The 20,309-nt window shown below is 43.9% G+C and overlaps 1 protein-coding gene across 5 annotated transcripts in view; it reads left to right on the forward strand.

Moving 5' to 3' along the window:
• The window catches only part of MGAT5 (alpha-1,6-mannosylglycoprotein 6-beta-N-acetylglucosaminyltransferase), a 362,412-nt gene that overhangs the window by 291,897 nt on the left and 50,206 nt on the right, over nt 1-20,309 (forward strand). The window lies entirely within an intron of this gene.

Below are 20,309 nucleotides of genomic sequence, written 5' to 3' on the forward strand. Positions count from 1 at the left end.
GGGATTGTTGAAGACAACTGTAAAATAATGGGAAAATTCACAAGAATTTTGAGGCTGCATTTACACTGCTCTGCAAGTACTTTTAAGTTTACATGACACTTAAATGTTACTGACTGCACTGTAGTTTTAGGTTAAAATAAAACATTCCTGGGATATAGGTATCACTTTTCATTTTTGTCTGCTTTAAAGGATGCTGTTAACTGATCGATTACTTCTCCCTCTTATGTTGACTAAGAAACAATGAGTAGTGATGTCTGCTGTGGGTAAGAGTAGCTGTCATAAGCCACTAACATATTAATACAGGGTTAATTTTCTATTTATTTAAACAATAGCACATAATTTAGCAAACTTTCTATTTTTCTTACCAAAAAAGTACCTCTAATTTAAATCAAATACTGAAAGGAAAATAGTTTAAGGACCTGTTACTAATCTAGACTGAGTTGTACTTCATTAAAAGATTTGCTTTTGAAATTATCTTCCTCCTCCTGGCCTCCCCAGCTTATTTTCAGTACTGCTTTTGTCCACTTTTGCCAGCTGGTATCAAATTATTATTTACCATACAGTGGTTAATCTCAGCCTTAATACACCTCACAGCTCTAAAGCAGGGGTTGGCTAACTCTGACCCACAGGCCCACCACCTGTTTTTGTATGGCCCATGAGCCAAGCATCGTTTCTATTTTTTTTTAAATCAAAAACAAAAAAAGAATAATAATGTGTAAATTGTGAAAATTATATGAATTCAAATTTCACTGTCCCATAAAAGTTTTTTTTCCCCCATATAATTTTGCTAGAACACATCCACACCCATTTTGTTTACTACTGTCAGTATCTGCTTTCACCCACATGGCAGAGTCCTTTAGTTGCAACAGAGATTTTCTGGTCCACAAAACCTAAAATATTTGTTAATGCGATTTAAAAACTAAAAACAATACACCCATTTTTCCCACCCCACCCCTCTCTCCCCTGCCTCTGGTAACCTCCAGTCTATTCTCTGTGTCTGTGATCTTAGTTTGGAAAGACAGGTTGATAGATAGTAGAGGGATAGGTAGGTAGATTCTATGTATAAGAGAGATTATATCTGTCTTTTGTGTCTGACTTATTTCACTTAGCATAATGCCCTCAAAGTCCATCCATGTTGTCACAAATGGCAAGACTTCATTCTTTTTGTGGCTGAGTGATATTTCACTCTGTGTGTGTGTGTGTCACAATTTCTTTATCCATTCATCTATCAGTGGACACATAGGTTGTTTCCATATTTTGGCTATTACAAAGATTGCTACAGTGTGCATAGAGGTGCATACATCATTTTGAGTCAGCATTTTCATTTCTTTCAGATAAACACTCAGAAGCGGAATTGCTGGATCATATAATATTTCTGTTCTTAATTTTTTGGAGGAACCTCCTTACTGCTGTCCCTAGCAGCTGCACCAATTTACATTCCCACAGGGCACACAAAAGTTCCCTTCTCTCCACATACCTAGCAACGCTTGTATCTCTTGTGTTTTTGATACCAGCCATTCTGACTGATATGAGGTGATATGTCACATATCATCGTGGGTTTGATTTGCATTTCTCTGATGATTAATGACGTTGAGCACCATTTCATATACCTGTGGCTATCTATATGTCTTCTTTGGGAGAATGACCACTTTTTAATTGGATTGTTTGTTTTTTTGCTATTGATTTGATATTTTCACTGATTCAACAGGGTGCCTTTTCATTCTTTTGATAGTTTCCTTTGCTGTGTAGAAGCTTTTTGTTTGATTTAGTCCCACTTATTTATTTTTGCTTTTGTTGCTTATGCTTTTAGTGTCAGATTCAAAAATCATAATTAAAACCAATGTCAAAATGCTTACTGCCTATGTTTTCTTCTCAGAGTTTTATGGTTTTAGGTCTTACATTCAAGTCTGTAATTCAGTTTGGGTTAATTTTTGTATGTGGTATAAGATAGTGGTCCAGTTTCACTCTCGCATGTGGCTGTCCAGTTTTCCCAGCACCATTTATTGAAGAGACTGTCCTTTCTCCATTGTATATTCTTGGCTCTTCTGTCCTAAATTAGCCAACTGTATACATGTGGGCTCTCTATTCTGTTCTGTTGATCTGTGTGTTCATTTTTATGGCAATACCATACTGTTTTAATTGCTATAGCTTTGTAATACAGTTTGAAATCAAGGCCTGTGATGCCTCCAGCTTTGTTCTTTCTCAAGATTGCTTTCACTATTTGGGGTCTTTTATGGTCCCATAAAAATTTTAGGACTGTTTTTTCTATATCTGAAAAATGCATGGGAATTTTGATAGGGATTGCCTTGAATCTATGAATTGCTTTGGATAGTATGGACATTTTACTACTAATTCTTCCTATCCATGGGCACAGAACATCTTTCCATTTACTTGTGTTTTCTTCAGTTTCTTTCATTAATGTCTTACAGTTTTCAGTGTATGGGTCTTTCACCTCCTTGGTTAAATTTATTCCTAGGTATTTTGTTACTTTTGATGTAGTTGTAAATGGGATCGTTTTCTTAACTTCTCTTTCTGATAGTTCATTATTAGAGTGTAGAAACACACCAGGTTCTTATGTATTGATTTTATATCTTGCAACTGTACTAAATTCATGTATTAGTTCACAAAGCATAGAAACATTTTTTATCTGCCTCTTTAAGAAAAAGTTGTAGACCCCTGATGCAAATACCTGCTCTACCCAAGTTTCTTGTCTGCTTAGCTGTCCCTTTAGGCAGCCACTGCCCCTGTACTGCCCTGCTGTCCTTGAGGGCTTGCTGGTAGCCTGCCTTTAAAGGAAATGTGTTAGATGTAACTGGATCCATTTTTCAGGGGTTCCTTGTTCATCTACTTAATTCTGGCCAAACCTCTGCTGGCTAAGAACCTGGTTCTTCTGAGCCATAAAATATTTGTAATATTAAATCTCTGCTTCAAAAATTGCAAATGGATTAATAACTATTTGATTTTTACAAATACACATTATTTTAAATTCCTCCAATTTCCTTTGGTGCCACCATTATCTTTCTGAAGTGTGATATACAAGCACTTCTGCTGTGTTATGATAGCTGTATTCCTGAGGAATCTCAAACTACATAATTGCAAACTAAAAACAACAAAACTTATGAGAAAAGTAGAGTGGGCTAATGCAAATCTAAATAATTTTGAACCACAGCTGTTATAAAAAATAACAATCCTAATAAAAATGGTTTAAAAAGACTCATTTAAAGCCTAAAATATGAATATTATAATAGACAGCTTTACCTTTAAAATAATTAATTTAGCGTGCTTGGGCAGTGTGGTGCTTAGAATGATTTGAGGCTGTCTCTATGTAATAGAAAAAGGGTAAGATGCACATGATGGGAAAGAACCCCAAGGGAGCACTTCCAAGACAGAGCCTCTGGCTGCACTGAGCAGGAGGGAGAACAGGTGTGGTGTGTGGCACGGTGTCTCTGGCTTATTGCACGCAGCTGACAGAGTGTATTTTGCATTGAGCTGCTATTATTGATTTGACAGAATATTTAGCTGGGAAAAAATTACCTATGAACCAAAGCAACTTACATCAGCATTCCCTGCTTATCCTTCACATACGAGCTTATTGACTTGGCAAAACATACATTGTAGCAGAACTGACTATACTTCCTCCTTTAGTCTCTCTGTCTTTCTCCAAATAATGTTATGCATTAAACAGTCTGGGCAGGGCAATCTGAATCCCAATAACTGGCAAAAAAAACCCAAGCAGATGCCAAATAAGCATTAAAAGTTTCAGGTCAGCCTTTATTCAAGATTACATGTATACACCACAATATATGTTAAATCCAAAGAGAATGAAGAATAAAAGGGTAATTGGAATGTCATTAATGGCTTAACCTTTCTTGTGTCATTTATGCTTCTCACTTCTGGCTCCCACTTTGAGGAGCTCTCAGCTGCTGATTGAGCAGTTTGTTCACTTCAGATGGGCACCATTATGCACAAATGTACATCACACAAAGTAAGGGTGGAGGGCAAAACTGTTTTTAATACCACCAGAATTTGAGATAGCGAGGTAAGCCCGAAAGAGCATGTTCTAGACATAAAAGTACAATTTTTTTTAAGGTACACAGAAGGTTGAGTATTTATAAATATGTATCAGCACATGTTTAGAATGTGACAATAGGAAAGTGAAAAATTTTTAGTAATATGACACTGGAGAAATACAATAAACCCACTGAAAATATTGAACATTCTTAGCAGGAGGAAAAAATACAGAGAATTAGACTTTGATAAATGCTTGTTAAAATCTAGCATTTTTACTGAAGGCCTAAAAAAGTTCACAGTGTGAATTTTACTAAAATGAGATCATCTTGGTCCTAATAGATGAAGAAAATATGGAACAGCTAAGCAGAAGTTATTCTAAGCAACAGCAGAGTCTCTTGGAAGGTGAGATAAGGTATAAGTAGCACCTTGTTTTCAGCCAGAATCATATCACAGTAAGCGCGGGAACATTTTGGTATGCGAACAAATCCTTAAGAGGACATCAGAGCAAAAATTTAATGCAGAGTAAAATAGTAGGTTATTTTTAAAGGTGCAAAATTAGCTTGTGACTGTACTTTACAGAATTAGTTAGTGTCAGGGTATGAAAACAGCTGTCAGAAGCAAAATGTAAAATGTTTGAGCAATCATTGATGGAAAATGCAGAAGGGAGGTGTGACCTCAGAGGTGTTAGAAGAAATGCTATTCAAATTAGTGACTATGTAGATAAAATATTGGTGTTAAAATCTCCGAAAACTGGAATGTTGCAGTTGGTAGGTTTATCAATTGAATTAGAATTGCATTCAAGTGTAAATATTAGATTACACACGCACGCACACCATAAAAATGAAAGTTTTGTTTTTCTCCTACTTAACAAAGATAGACAATTCCAGTGCTACTTTAGTGGCCTGTCATCAGGGACTCAGGCTATTTCTATCTTTCTGCTCAGAACTTAGTTCCTAAGTACTTCTATGTGTACATCTAAATAAAACATAGTGACTCTTTTTAAAAAATTCAACTGCAGTACCATTTTCAGACCTAAAAATAACTAAGAAGCTCTTAATATTGAATACCCAGTGTTCAGATTCCTTAGATTGCGTCATAACCTTTTTTCATTTCATTCAGTCAAGGTGCAAATAAGATGCACACACTGTGACTGGGTGTGTTCCTCAAGTCTCTTTTAATGGAAATTTATTTGTTGAAGAAACCAGGTTATTTATCCCATAGAGTTTCCCACAGTGTGAAGTTCACAGTGTGAATTTTACTAATTGCATACCCGTGGTGTGGTTTACCATCTTCCTCTCCCTGCTCTATTTTCTCAAATTGATAGATAAGATATTACAGCTTGATCAAATTCAGGCTTGATTTTTTTCAAGGCTCCCTCGTAGGTATGGTTGGGTATTAGCATGAGGAGGCACAGGGGAAGTCCGTTTATCTTGCTTTTCTTTATGTTCTGAGCCATTAAGAATCATTGCCTAGATTCATTAGTTCATTAGTGCCTGCAAATGGTGATATCCTTATTAAGTGTCTTATGAACTCACTTAATTTCAATATTTTTAATGTTTTTAGTTCGTTGAAGTTATTTTTACTGATACTATGTTGACTTTTAAATATAACCTATTTAAATTTCATATATGCTAAGTCTGGTAACATCTAAAAAGTCGTCTAAGGAAGAGGCCTGGATAACATCTGCACTGAGCTAACAACCTCTGCCTCTTCCAGATCTGCTCCTTTTTTGAAAGGAAAGCTTTCTCACTGTAATTTTTTTAAGTAGAGTTAAATCTCAGCCTCTGTACTCCTTCCATATGCTTTACCAGCTGAACTCTCAGACCTACCAGCTAGATAGGCTCCCTAGTGATTAATTTTTTCTCCTGGAGACCTAGAGGCCTGCAGTCATGCACATATGGTATCTAATGGCTTGGTGGGTAACTGAGTTAATGGTGTGTGAAGGTGACCTGAATAAATTTGAAATCAAAACTAACGTGGAATATGGCAAGCTGTGCTACAATAAATCTGGGGTACTTGTGCCTTTGCCTAAGTGGGTGTTAGGTGACTTGCAGAGAAGCTAGGGAGCCTGAGCTCAGAAATCCTGTTAAGGACACAGGAAACCAAATGCATTCTTTCCTGAAAGTTTTAAATGAAGATGTTCACTGCCCCTTAAGTATATTCTGCTGGCATTCAAAAGATAATTGTCGCTCTTCTTTTACAATTACTCTTTCTAAAGTGAGAACTGCAAATGACCAAGACAGAGCAGGCACTGGTTTGATTACATCAGCTTTTCCCAACCCTACGTTCTAGGAAAAAAAGATGCCCACAGAATTTGTCTTGCCTGGTCCACTTTGCTGCGGGCGTGTGGTCATTTGTAATCTTCTGGAGGGGGGCTGAATTGCCACTTTGTCTTCAGTTTGATTTTGATTGTTGCAACCATGTCAATGAAAAAAGTTTTGAGCATAACCTCCCAATCCATAGATACTAATTTACTGGTAAGATGTACAGTACTGTGGTAATGTTATATACATTCTAAAAATAATTTTAAACTGTAAGTAAACATTTTCATGTCTTTTTCTTAGATCCCATGAACTTTTTGTGCATTCCACTTTGGGGTCCACTTCGTTAGTTACACGAGGTAATGTCTGAGGTTCCAGGGAAACTTTGGTATCCTCCAGACAAACAGGATACCAAAAGCAAAATACAACTTTAGTTCTTAAAATCAGAAAATGTGTAACAAAATCATTCTAGTTATTTTCAACATACAAGTTTCTACTTTTTTTCAGAAATGAAATTTTATTTTGAATCCCATAGCAGGGCCTCATAATCATTTCACAAGTGGGACTTCTTGAAGGACATTAATACGTTTCCATAAGTATCTGCATGTAGTAGTCTGGACATGTATTCTAGTACATGAAACTTAAATACCCACCCCCCACCCCCGAAAATCTAAATAAGACAATAGTCACTGATTTTTGCTAAAATAGTCACTGCAGAGTTCCTATAAATCATCAAATTATTTGAGCCCATAAGTCCACAGAAATGGGCCACTTTAGTCCCCCACATAGTTTCTTTTACTGGGTAAGCATCACTTCTTCAGTGCAGGTTGTGCCAACTCTCAAACCTCTGCTACTCTTTGTCTTGTTCAGACCCTAGGGATCTTTGCTTCTTAGACTCCTGTTTCATTTAGCAGATGTTGATTGAACAACTCCTACTGGCATGATCTAGACTGATGATCAGAGATGTATTTGACTAGGTCCTTGCTCTACACAAGCTTGGAATCAAGGAGAGGAAGGAGTCACACTGAACTCTTAAGTGATGTTTAACAAGGTGGGAAACAGACCCGAGGAATTAGAGGTCCCTTGACTGGGGGAGGCAGGTGGGTGCTGTTAGTGATCTGTTTGAGTATAAAAATGTCAAAAAGAAGGAGCCACTCAGAGTGCTTCAAAAGGGGACTGCCTAGGGTGGTAAATGACAGATGGTTTTTCTAAGCAGGAGAGTCTCCTGAACAAAGCGAAATAACAGTTAGCCATGAACGCAGGATAGAGGAGAAGGGCTGGGCTAGTGTGGACCGCAAGGCTGCAGAATCCTGAGAAGAGCCCTAGCCATGGATGGCACAGCTCACTGTAGTTTTAAGAGTCCCTGGTCCACATTATCTCATGTGAACTTGGAATCTGTCTGGAAAGGAGAGTCGTTGTTACCTGAAGACTTTGGGTGCAAATGAGTGAAACTACTTGCCCAGTGGCACATAGCTGGTAAATGGTGGAGCCCAGGCTGAAACCCGGATCTCCTGACTCCAGGCCTTTCTTCCCTTGACCTGACCTCCCTAGGGCAGGTTACGGGTAGCACGGGCTTGGGACAGAGCTTCAGAACTCACACAGAGCCAGAGAAATGTGAGGGGCTTGTCAGGGGGAGGGGGTGGGCTGACTGAGTGGGAAAGAGGAGAATATAGAAAGTGTGGCTGAGGTTTTTCCAAAATGATGGACAAGTGTGAGACCTCAGCTTTACTTGCTGTGTCTTAATTCTTTCTTTTTCAAACTCCTGCTTCCAAATCAGATACTTGAGTTGCCTATCCTTCCTAAATACATTTATTTGTAGCATTTTAGATTCAAATGTGTGCTAATTAGGCTGGTCACTTGTGTTTCACTATCTTTATGTTTCCAAATAGTCAGGAATGAAGGGAAGAAATTTCAAGAAGCATGTGATTTATTCAAGGAGAGGAAGGGGGAAGTTATTTTTAGCTTCCCTCTTAAAATCAGCCCTTCTCTGAAAGACCGGCAGTTAGCTGTACTTTGAAGGGAACTTGCATTGCTTGGCCATGGTCAGAATCCCAGTCTGTACACTGTGGCTTCCTCGAAAAGCTCAGGAAGATTATGCCTGGAATTCAGAAGTTTGTTCTTAGCTTCCTCAGAGCAAGGAAAGGAAGGAGCTGGAGAGAGAGGCTTGTGTTTTAAATGGCCTGGTTTATTACATGTCAGGTCTCAGCCTTTACAACAAAGATGTGTTGACACTAGCTATTCTGAGGGGAGAGATTATGCACATTGTTACAAACTGACACATCCATCATCATGTAGTCCTGGGTATTAATGCATATGGCACTGGGCTCAGTGCCTTGGAGAGGAAATGTAACAAGCACAACCCTTATGAACTAGAGCTTAAAACTAGAAACATGCTGTGGCGATATGGTGGGAGCAACCCCATGTGGTCCCCCCCAGAGGTGGGGGAGGATTCCCTTGGGCAGTGGTTCAGTGCAGAGGACAGAAACCCCATGGATGAGTGAAGGGTCTGCCCTTTGTCATGGAGCCATCATATCCTGGGGGTCAGTGGGGGGGCCCTTCCAGAGGCACAGCAGAGAGTGGGAGCTGTAATTGTGTGTGGTGTGTATGTCAGACAGTGTGGTGGGAATTATGACCCCTTAATATTACAATAAACAAAACCCATTTGTTTCTGTGTGCTCTCCTATGAGATAATAGGGCAGGTTTAATATCCCCTTATTTTATAGGTAAGAAATCTGAAGCTTGGTAACTTGCCCCAGTCCCCACAAGAAATTAGTCCCAGAGCTGGAATAAAAACCCAGCTTGCTTCATTCTTGACCCCAGACTGCCTACTAAAGTTTACACAAATGCACACAGGTCCCCAGTAAGGCCATAGTAATTCAGATCATTCACAGGTGTGGGGACTGGCTTGTGGCTTCAAAGGCTGTTCACAGACAGACCTATTCTCGATTCTCTTACTCTGACTGATGAAGCCGGGCTGGTGAAAAGTGACCCAACTCTGCCATTCTGGGAGATGGTGTAAGTGCCTGAATGCCAGATACTAGCAATCGCCCCTAGAAACCCTCCCCATTTCTGAAGCAGTGCTGTTCACACGGGCATTGCCATCTACACAGGGAGAGTGTCCCAGCTTGGTAAGTCATGGCCTGTTTGGAGATGTCACCTTGGCAGTTAGAATCTGGGCTGGCCCCAGAGGCCACATTTGTGACCCACCTGAGTCCACCTGCTTTGGTACTCCAAAGAAGTGCTTGTTAGTAGGGTTCCAGAGAACACCTCCAAATACTGTCATAGGGTCAAACCATTTTGTTGAGTCTCTAACAGTAAATTAAATACTAAATGAAACTTTTTTTCATTCCCAGACTGTGTGTGGCTGTGTTTCTCCACAACACAGTGGTCCAGTCTTGTGTTTTTTGTAATTCAGAATCAAATTGATGGCCCCAGACACCCCTCACTTGTTCTTTTTTGCAGGAACCAAAGAAGAACTAGAAATTGTAGAAAAATTAGGAATTACTCTTCCTCCTGGCATCAGGCAATCACCAGTTGGATATGTAGTCTGCCAGTCACTTTGTGTGTTCATATTTGTGTATCTTGCTTTACGTGAAAGAAACTATTTGAAATTAATGAATGTTCCTCGATAAACTGTAACATAGATGGACTATTATGGCTCCACTGCCCACTAACATGAATACAGGAAGAGTTTTGCCTTTGGAGTCAGTGTCAGATCTATAGAAGTTACCACTTGAAAACAGAAGATATAATGTTATTATTCATTATTGAAAGAGACCATTACAGAGATAATATATTTTCCCTTTTGTAGAAAAATACTAAGTGATTAAAAGGTATTAATCAACCTTTCTGTTTTCACATGGAGGTACTTTTATTCTTTATTGACATAATTATGTATACAAAGTTCAGAAAAGAAAAAGTTCACTGTTTACTTTTCTGATCGTTGCTATTCATTTTATGTCATGGTTATTACTGACGATACTCTCTGACCTACAGGAAGGGGTGTTAGCAAACGATCCCCTTTGGGTATAAAGTGAGTTGGAGGCCAGCCTCAGTCTGACTCTTTGGGGAAGTGGAGGTGGAGAATGAATTGTTGCAGAGCTAGAACCCCCTGGCGGTCAGGCATTGACGCCCCTCCGTGGAGGGCAGTCCTTTGCATAAGGGCAGCTGTGAAGGTAACACCCAGGGATGGGTGAGCTGCTGGGAAAGGGAACCTGGGTGGCCAGCAGCAACCACTACACCTCCTTTTCTTTGCAGACAAATGGGTATAGCACTTGGGAAGGCAGAGAGGAGGTCCTTGAAATCTTACACTTCAAAAACATGGACTTGTTGGCTTTCAGGACCTTCAGATCATCAAGCCCCTCATTTTACAACTGATAAAACTTGAAGTCGCAGAAGGTGTAGTAGGTTGCCAGGCTTGTCCAGGCAGTTCCAGGGAAGCTAAGCTTGTACCCAGGCCTCCTGCCTCCCAAATAGCTCACTCTGAACAGCCCTGCCTAGTCTCTCCCAAGAAAGAGGCTTTCTTCGGGTAGCTGGAAAGAGTCACAGGGGAGAAAGTCATTCCAGGTTAGACAGGGGTGCAGGGGGGAAGAACTCCTTGCCAGGCATTTCTTGAGGGGTGTGTAGTTGACGAAGTGTGGTTCACAAGGAAGCATTCCATTCCTGGGCTTTGGCAAAGTGAGACAACATGAAGTGAAAATGCCTGACCACCTTCTTCCCCCTGGACTCTCCCCACCCCTCCCCACCCCACCTCTGCTGTTTGTGCATGCTTTCACCATGCAGAAGCATGCTGCCTGGTGCCCCTTGCCTTTCTCCTTTTCTGTGGTCTGATAAGGAAGTGGTCTTGAGTCCCCTGGCCATGTTCTTGTGACTGCGCTTGATGGCATGGCCGAATGTGGCCCTTCCTTGCCCCTCAGTGTCCTCACTGCGAAATGAGTCCTCTACCACACACTGTAGGCATCGGTTTCCAGACCAAAGTCATCCACACCAAAGCCACACTTTCGTTACATCCATACCCCACCTGGACTGTTTTAATTACTTGATATTTTTAATAGATTTATTTGTACAATAATTACTTTAGCTTTGCTGTAAGTGATTAATAAGCATTAAATCACATGGATATGTTACTTATGTTTTTCTAAGCTACATATAGATTTACAGCTATTAAAACTAAAACTTTTTATCCACGTTCCACCTGAAATCACCTTATATATGTAACCGTTAAGTTGAAAGAATGGGACTGTTGAATTCAAGCAAGAAACTTTTTACTCCCTTGAACTATACAGTTAGTCTTGGCATCCCCTTGGATACAATTTTGAGCAGGTCCTGTAATAGCCAGGGGTGGGAAGCCCTTCTGTGACTTTTAGTTCCGAGAATAACCTGAGTACAATAATGAAAGTATCAACTCTAGTTTGACAGTGGCAATTCTGAACGTGATTTCAAGTTAAGCTCCTCCCCTCCTGATTCTAAGCACTTCTTCTCCAGAGAAGCCTGAAGTGGCCAGGATGTGTGGTCATCTTCTTACCCTCCCCACCATCTCCCTACCTCCCAGACGGGACTGCTGATAGTTCCTGCACAGGTACAGTGGGGAGCAGGCAAGAAAACTCGTGCATGGATAGAACTGGCACCATCTAGTATTAGTGTTACCTGTGCTCAGCTGGTGGTGCCCAAAGGCACCAGCAGGACTGCTGCAGGTCTTGGGGTCCCCTCTCCTCCCAGGGATCACTCACCTGCAGGAATGTGTTCAGGTCTGGTTGCCAGCAGCCCACCTCTAGGGCCCCTGGGAGAGAGGTCTCGTGGGTGGAGCACACCTGCACCAGGGAACCAGTCACCCATTCCTTTGGGACACTCTGGGAGCCAGGCTCTGCTCAGGGCTTCTCCTGCAGGGCATCCTCCCAGCCCATTGCCAGCCAGACAGCATGTCAAGCCTTGGGTCTGGCTTACGCTGTGTGCCCCAGAAATGCCCAGGTATACACACATAACTCAGCCAAGTGGTCTGGTCCCCTGGAGGCCCTTTTTACCTGGATAGGGAGAGCAGGGAATCAGCCAACAGTTCCCCAAGGATGGCCTGCCTGCCCCCCTCTAGGGGTGTGGGAGGTGAGCTGGCCACTCACTTTGGGGGGTACTCGGTGCTGTGGGTTGGCTGGCCTTTGGGGCCTCAGTTTAATTGGTGGGAGAAGCTCCCTGTCCACAGCATCACCCACCCCCACCAGTGTGACTGGGATGCTCTTCTGGGGCAGTGCCCAGTGCCAGCTCCAAACCCCTTCCCTGGGGCTCCTTGCCTGGAGAGCACAGGACAGGGCTGCATAGTGACTGGGCCTCCTTCGCCTTCAGACAGCATCTGATTGTGAGGCACTGGCCAAAGCCCCTCAGGATGGCATCTCCTCCAATTTTTCAGGCATGGGTGAGACGCACGGTTGAGTCCGTTCCATCCCCAATTCACTGACCCTGTGGAGGCTGCATAACAAACACAGCTTCTGTGTTGCCTCTTGGTTTCCTAAGTTCCCATTGTGACACCTGGGGTGGGTTGCAAAGGTCTGTTTTGAACTTTTCAGCCTGTTTTCTAAGCACAACAGCATAGCCGGTGGGCTTTGTTTGCTCAAGGCTCGCAGCAATGAGAGCAGGTAAGGGGCCTCATCGTCCATAAGTGATGCCTCTCCACTGGGCAGGGACAGGAGCCAGCTTTGCACTTTGAGGACTTCCTGCCCTTCTCAAAGGAGAAAGGAGGTCGTGTCAAAGGGCTTCCTGTTTTTACAAACTGGCTGGCAGGTCCCCAGGCTCCTATAAGAGGCATTTTTATTCAGTAGTGAAGGAGAGCTCCAGTGCTTAGGCAAAGAAACCCCTGAAACCTCAAAGTGCTGGGAAAGGGAGAGGCAGACTGCTAACCAACCCATTCAGACTGAAAGATCGGATGAGGCGTGGGCATCGGTTCAGAGTGGACAGTGAGGTGAAGCCTCTCCGTCTTGCAACTCCTTTCTAGCTTGCCCCATTTTGTGGTTTGGGGGCAGTATTAGCACCGTGTATTTTAAAATGGGGGTATATATCTAAAGAGCTTTACATACATTTTATCATGCCCAATTCTAGCTCAGCACATAGAGAAGGTGTCCAACTGGCAAGTGATATTATCCCCTACTTATAGATCCATCAAGTTGCAAAAACCGGCTTGTTGCTCCTTCCACATTACCATTTAGCCTGAGAAATCTCCCAGTGTTTTTCTGTAGGCCAAAGACCACAATTTTCATCTCACCCAACAGCAGAGAATGACAAGTAAAGCACTTGTGACTATTCTTCCCTGTCACTCACTCCTCATCTGTTCTTTGTCCTCTGTTCTGGACTCAAAGGAAGGTTGTCCAACCATGCATATCATACATGAGTGCAGCCGTACATCCGACTCTTCACCCAGTGACCTAGGTGAGACATAATTTATTCCAGAAGAGGTCTAGTCAAGAATAAGTGCAGAGCTCAGTACAGCAAAGGCAAGGAGATTCCCTTCTTTTTGTTGCCCGCAGGCCAGGTTGGAGGCAAGGAGACAAGGTTCCCTAAATGCTCCCACTGTAATTATTGAGCACTGTCCTTTCTCCTTGAGAAGCAAGGATTGGGGAGAAGGTTTTAGAGTAGTCAGGCTATGAGACTCTTAGCTTCTCGGGTCTTCCAGAGCCTTGAGAGGCCTGGGCAGGACACAGCAAGGACCTCCAACCAACACACACCTTTACCTTGAGAGGTTAGGTGACATACATGAGCCAAGGACTGCAAAGTCGAAATTACTCTGTGATGTAAATTGTTTCTGCCTCGCTACTGAAATTCACAGGAATTTGCATTTTAGAACTTATAATCTTGGAATAAAAAAATGTTTTATCCTTGTTGAATTTTTGACTTCAGGAACAGGCAGATGTAGTTTCTTTTGGTCTCCCTCTTTTCCTTCCTTTTACCTCACAATTCCTAAGAGAGAACCTTACTCCTAAGAGAGCTATGCTGAAGGAAAGATGAATCAACTATGAAATACACCTTTTAAGGTTTGCAACTCTCCTATTTTATTTTTTGTTAAAATACACCCTTAGGTAAAGTCATGGACCGTAAGCTCATTTGCTGGGAGAAGGCTCTGTGGTAGCATTTGGCTCCTGAAGCAGGTGGGTGGGTGGGAGGCAGGCCCCGGCCCTGCTTGTCTGAAGGAGCTGGACCATGAGACCATCTTCTCCCTGAGACCATGAACGCATTGTGGCTCATGAATCCTTTTTGCTTTCTTGTCCAGCCAGTATGTTACTGAGCACCTACTCTGTGCCAGACCTCTGCAGGTGCTGAGCCGCAGTACCCTGCCCTTGAGAAGTTCACCGTCCCACAGGGTGGACGCACGGGGACAGCATAGTCCATAGAGCAGGAGGACAGTATTAAGAGAGAAACTGAGGCATATTACAAGACTTGAAGAGTTTATTTGAGCAAAAATCAATTCAAATCGGGCAGCACCAAACCAGAAATGGTCAGGACCACTCTGTGGACAGAGGCCAGGATGCTTATACAGAGAAGGTGTGGAAGCAAAGAAGGTTTGGCTCTAGCTTAAAGCCAAGTTGGCTGTTTTGTGACTGGTTGACATTAGCATTTTAATTTTGTAACCTTGATGCATTATAGGCTTAGCTTACATGGGCTGCCACAGCATCAGAGCCACATTAGTCTAATGGCCTCCTTGTTTAATTACTTATGTTAATGGCACAGAGGAGGCAGCAGCTAACTTGATCCGAGGGAGCCCATGACTGCAGACTAGTAAAGGATGACGGGGAAGGAATCCACCCGGGAGAGAAAGAGAAGGAGGAAGGCACACCAGTCGAAGGCAGGGCAGGCCAGACGTATGCCAAGAGCAGGAGGGCTTGGGAGTGAGGAGTAAGTTCATCGTAGGTGGACCTCAAGCAGAAGAGGAGAGGGAGTCATCGCAGATCAAGCTGGAGAGCTTGTCGGAGCCCAGACTGTGAAGGTCCTGTGTGTGCAGCTGAGGTGGTCTCTCTGCCACAGGGAGCTTTTAAAGACTTTATATGGGGGAATTAAATCTTCAGTTTGGGAAACTAGTAGCCCTGAGGAGGGTGGATTGAAGGGGTGAGGGCACAGAAGTAGTGTCTTAGCCCAGGGCCTCTAGAAAGCAGAGCCTGAGGCAAAGATTCAAGTATTACTAGTTTTAGGGGGAGAGGGTGCAAGCCCAGGACAGTAAGCTGAAGGACATGGGGAACTAAGGCCATGAGGAGTGGTGTGAGGTCAGGTGATAGAGCGTATGACCTGCTGGCTCCTGCCTCACCGGGAGTCACACCGATGGCAGCGTGGGCACAGGGCGCTCTGGACCCTGGAAGGTTTGCAAGGAGGAGCTGTACCTTGGCACAGTCTGCAAGAGAGAAAGGGCAGATTTACTTGCCCTGCTTCCTCCTGTTTTCTGCTTCTCATGGACTCTGGTTTACCTCACAGGGAACTAGTGCCCTTGTACTTCTTGGGTGCTGTTAAGGAATAGGGGCCCCAGGCCCCCCATCTCATGGTGTCCTTCTTCCCAGTCTGACAGTAGAGGGCAGTCTGGTTTGTGGGAGCACCAACTGAGAAAGGAAGAACGGGCGGCATCAGGGGAATCTGAGAAGGTTTATAAGGTCCTGACCCCACTCAAACGAGGAGCTCAGCCCAGAGATGACGACAGTAGTTCCAGCAGGAGGGCGTGGATGCCAGAGTGAATGGAGGCGGCCAGGGTACAGAAGATCTTCATTCACTAGAATCCCTAAGTCCATCCCAGCCTTTCGGGGAGTTACATCACAGTAGTGGTTAGTAACAGGCTTCTGTGGCTAGTTTTGGGCAAGGCATACTCTTTGGCCTTGTGTTCCTTAAGGAAAATATATGATGCATCAGTGTATGTTTGTAAAACCATGGAGTGAACCAAGTCCAGTTTCTGTACTTGTGGGAAAGGGAGTGGAAGCTACTACTTTAAACATAATTAAAAATCCATGTTGGTCCAAATGGAGACCCCATCACAAGTGTGCTTGCCAGGCCTCCTGCTGAAATGGCAGATGCCGATGCTACTAGCTCAGGCCACAGCGGGGACTGCTGACTCTGGGGACCCAGGGGAGGGCAGGGGTCCACCAGGGCCAAGTCAAGCTGTGGACCGAGACACTGCCAGGACCCGTGTGCTCTCGCGTTGGCCTTCTCTGTGTGAGGATTTAAGTTTTCTGCATGGAGCCCGGCCTCCGTGCAGCGGCGCTGGGCTCGCTTCCACAACCTCGTTCTGCAGCTCCCTGCTTTGACTCTGGAGAGGCCTTGATCTTCCACACCCACTCAGCTCTTCCCGGGAGGATGCTCCCAGCTCAGCACTTACCAGGTGCTCTCCATGGACCAACCACCTCTGGGCAGAGCGACAGAATTATTTTTTTCAAACCTCGAAGGTTGTAAGGTGCCATGTGGAGGAGGGAAATTGGGGTCCAGCAGAAAGGATGTGTATGTCTACACTGGGAGACGGGAGTGTCTCTGGATAGCACCCACTGCAGCCAAGAGTTCAGAATGCTACCATTCGCCAAATAACATCCCCACGCTCCTTTTGATTGCCTCTCAAATTTGTAAGTGACCGGGTTTCGGGAGTAGACAGTTTTCTTTGACCTTGGTCTCTTAGGTCCGAGAGAAAAAATTTTCTAGGGAGTGATCTTGATCCAGTTCTTCGATCAACAAGCAGTCAAGTTCCATGGTGTCACCTTTACCCTGGGCCAGAAAGGCCAAAATAAGGGAGGAGAGGGCCATGCTGGAAAATGTCCTCACCCAGCATAGCCCCCAACCCACTTTGGGCCTTCCCGTGGGTTGGGAAAGGCAGGCAGAGCCATGCTAATTTAAGAAACTTTAGTGCCCGATTTCTCAAACACAAAACATAGCATTGTTCATTGGAGAGAGAAATTGATCCTTTGAACCTCCTTATGTTAAGGACTGAGCCTTCCAGTGTGGTGGCAATGGCAGAAGCTCTGAAGTCCTACAGACCCATTTCTGTATTTTCTTGATCATAAATATTGAAATTTTTTCTATTTTAATTGCCTAATATAGTGAATATACCCACCACCTAGACTTATAGGTATTAATATTTTACAATATTAAGCAGAGAAATTACATACTCCCAAGTATCATTAAAGCTCCATTCACTTTCCCAGACCCTCCCTTCCTCCTCAGTAATCCTTATCATTTTCAAGTTGGTGTCTGTCATCCCCATGCATATTTTTGTGCTTAAACACAAATGCCTGTATGTAAGAAGATTATCCATATGCATAATATTGCCTAGTGTTGCTTTGTGTCATTACAAAAGAACCAAGCCATACAAACTTTTGCATCGGTCCCAGTGCTGCTGCTTATAGAAACCGTGGATAAGTCACATCACCTTTTTCAGCCACAAAGATGTGTTACAATGCTAGTGTATTAATCCTGGTGCAGTCCAGGTAAGGATCAAGACCTGGAGAGGAGAAGACAAATTTGATATTATTGAGGCAGAGTCAACAGGACTTTGTGACTAATTTGATGTGTGCAATGGCAAGCTTGATTCTGGTGCAGCATAATGTCTGTCTCTGAAGATGAGGAACACACAGGAAAAGCAAGATGATGGCTTCCCTTTCTGACCTATTGTGTTGGGATTGCATGCAGCACATCCAGGTGGAGAGGTTCAGGAGGCAGTTGGATATTTGCACCCGAAATTCAGGCAAAGGTACAGAGCTGAAGTTGGCTCTGTGGGTTCCTTTAGCATTCAGTGAGCATTGACTTCAGGAAGGGAGGCAGAAGGTGTGAGTGGCTCCTCTGTCACCTTTACCTGGAATCCACTGCGTGACTTACCCTCACACAGTTTCTAACAAACTCTAACAAGTGGCAACAAGAGCCTTGGGTGGAATCACCTAGTTGTCATTGTCAACTTCAAAGGTTAGAGTTCTGTTTGAAACATTTTTTTTCCTTTAATAACCCGCTGTGATTTTCTCGTTCATGAAATTGCATAAATCCTCTCTAGAGGTAATTCCTACTTCCAAGACTTTACTGAGCCTTAATGTTACTACATTCACAGACTTTATTAACCCCTGCATGTACTTCTTTAAATTGCGTGAACTTGTCGTCTTGTTATGCTTCAAGGAGCCCCTACCTTTTCCAGGGCTCATGGCAGTACGGGAGTATCGTATATAGTGTTCTCTTCCCAGGCATGTGATCCGGATCCTTATCTTGGGTCTGTCTGCAGCCAGTGCTCTCTAGGACGGAAACCAGGTGGCCATTCACTGCTCTCCTTTGTCACTCACTGCAGGCCTAGTCCAGGGGCCTTTGGTGCATCATCACTAGCCAGCAGCTGGCTTTTCACAGGGAAGTGTCTCCTTTCGCTTAAAGCAAGGGTGCCTGCCCCCGCCCCTGCCCAACCCTCTCAGGCTGCCTTCTGAGAGGGATCCAGCCAGAGCAGCCCAAGTGAACATGTGGGTGGGGAAGTGCAGTCGGCTGTTGTTATTGTAAGGCTCCGGGGAGACCTGGGGAATTTGGGCTAGGGGACAGCTGCGGATGCCGCGGGGCCCAGAAGCAGCTCCGGCCCTGGTGTTCTCTCCTCTGTGTCTCCCTGCTTGCTTTCTCACTTTCCCCTCATTGCCTTTTTTCCTCCTACCGCCTCCTCACACCCCACCTCCCCCTCACTCTCCTCCTCTCCCCTTTACTCCTGTCATGCCTGCGGGGTGATGTTAGGTCTCAGTCACTCTCGAGATCCCTCATTACCAAGTGCCTGTCTCCCCTTTCCTCCTCTCTTTCAACTCTTACCTGGTTCTCTCACCACCTCCACCCCCACCCCACACCTCGCAGCTGGCTTCCTCAGGACTTGCCTCTGGCCCATAGTTGCCCAGACTCCAATACTGAATGACCTTTTTGTAGCCCACAGCCATCTGGCAGTAATCTCTCTCTGTACAGAAATCTGAGCTCCCGAGAGAGGGTCTCACAGCTCAGCTCAGCTCCTGGAGCCTGGCCACACTGTCCCAGGCTGCTGGCCAGTGTCCTCCTCAGGTCAGACACACCCTAGGCTGGTCGCCCTGGCCAGGGGCAGTGTCATAGAATTTCCTGCCCACGTGCCAGCGGCTGAGGATAGGGATGGGGTCTCTGAGAGGGGGCATATGGAGGCAGGGGTTATGGGTACACCTAGCAAAGCACTGTGCCATAGAACCCCTCAAATTAACTTACCCTCTGGAGGTGATCTTACAGTTGGCTCAAGCTGTGGATGGGAAGCCATGGTTTATAAACTGACTGGTCATATGTGCACTAATTTCAGGTAGACATCTCTAAAATAATGGATTTGGCATCATCCAGCCACACCAAACATGGCATGAAATTACATTCTCAGTCCAAATGTCTATTTTATTCATATGTTAGGATGCAGGGATGGACTCAGTTGATTCCGAACAAAATCATCCTGGTACATAGAATGGAGAATGTGGATTGTATTGTTTTTCCGGTCGTGAGGACTTCTGATACACAATTTGAAGCATGTAGCTCCCAAAGTTGCGGGGCCCTTTGTAATATTCTCTACCAGGACAGTGACTAACAGAGGCCAGGTTCTGAACTCAGCTCATGATGCTATGAGGGTACCCCCTGCGCCCAAGAGGTGCTGCGGCCCCCTCACCAGAGCCCCCTTCCCCTTCTCTGTGCTCTGTGGCTGCTGACACCACACCCGTGTGTCCCTTGCGATCTTGAGTCACAAAACTGGCTATTATTACATTTTCCTGGAGTGTGTGAAAGCAAGCTTAGAATGGGAAAACCTTGTCCCACTTTTGTACAACTGGAAAACATTATGGAACTTGAATCTTTGAGATTTCCACCAAAAAAAAAATTGAAAGCAATCTACAAAATCCAGTTTGTGTAAATTAGTCACACGGAAATGTGAGAAGGGAAAGTAAGCTTGCTTCCGCTTCACAGGTGGCTTTGATTTAGAAAATATGCCTCAAAATCTAGTACAAAGGTTTTGTTTCACTTCTAATAAAAATAAAACTACTTTTGAATGTTTCAGGGTTCATCAGAGTTTACATTTAATCTTTTTTCCACTTC

This window comes from Manis javanica, chromosome 7 (assembly GCF_040802235.1).
Source record: "Manis javanica isolate MJ-LG chromosome 7, MJ_LKY, whole genome shotgun sequence".
In the NCBI taxonomy this organism is placed as follows: Eukaryota; Metazoa; Chordata; class Mammalia; order Pholidota; family Manidae; genus Manis; species Manis javanica.